An 840-nucleotide genomic window follows, 5' to 3' on the forward strand; every position below is an offset into this window, starting at 1 on the left:
GAATCTTCTCCTGGTTGTGGGTCACATTTACCTGATTTTTGATAGGTCTAGTAATTTTTGTGTCAGAATCTTCGCATCATGCATATTACATTTTTGAATACTATAATGTATTGTTTTGCTTTACTATTGTTGTGCTTTGTTCCATCAGGAAGTTCATTTATTTGTAAACCATGGGATTAGAACTTTTATTTTAGGATGAATTTACTCACTTCCTAAGAAACAAACCTTGCAGTATCTCTGTTGAATGCCTTTGGCATTCATGAAGATTTTCCACATTGCCTGGTAGAACTTGAATATCTCTAAGTCCTGCATGGAAATTGTTCCACATAGTTTTCTGATCATTTTTTTCTAGACTCATGGAGTTTCACCCTATGTATGCATACCTTGGTATTTACCAACAAACTCAAAGTTCTTCTTTTCAGATTTCCAGATCTTTTGGATTCTTTCATTTGTGTTTTTCTCTTTTTTCCTTTACTCTATCCCAAAGATTCCAACTGCCAATGCCTCCTTAAATCTGATCTCTTTCTCCTCAATACAGAGAAATGACCATGCTTCACTAAAATGTCATTGGACATTAGAACTGAATCTCTCATTATGTGGGAATGATTCTATGCAGCCTAAGTATATTTGGGACAAAACGACATAAGTAAAAACAGAACTATGATAGTAAATTTTATATTGGCCATTGGCCAATTATAATATTTTCATTACAAAACAATTTATTGTTAAGATTTTTATAATTAAACTTAAACCTTTTAATAAATTATAAAGCAAATCATATATCTTAAGCTGAGTAAACTTAAGAAAAAATATTTGGGGTAGATAGCATTGTATTATTAT

Source organism: Hyaena hyaena, unplaced genomic scaffold (assembly GCF_003009895.1).
Source record: "Hyaena hyaena isolate Hyena2069 unplaced genomic scaffold, ASM300989v1 scaffold_1264, whole genome shotgun sequence".
Taxonomy (NCBI): domain Eukaryota; kingdom Metazoa; phylum Chordata; class Mammalia; order Carnivora; family Hyaenidae; genus Hyaena; species Hyaena hyaena.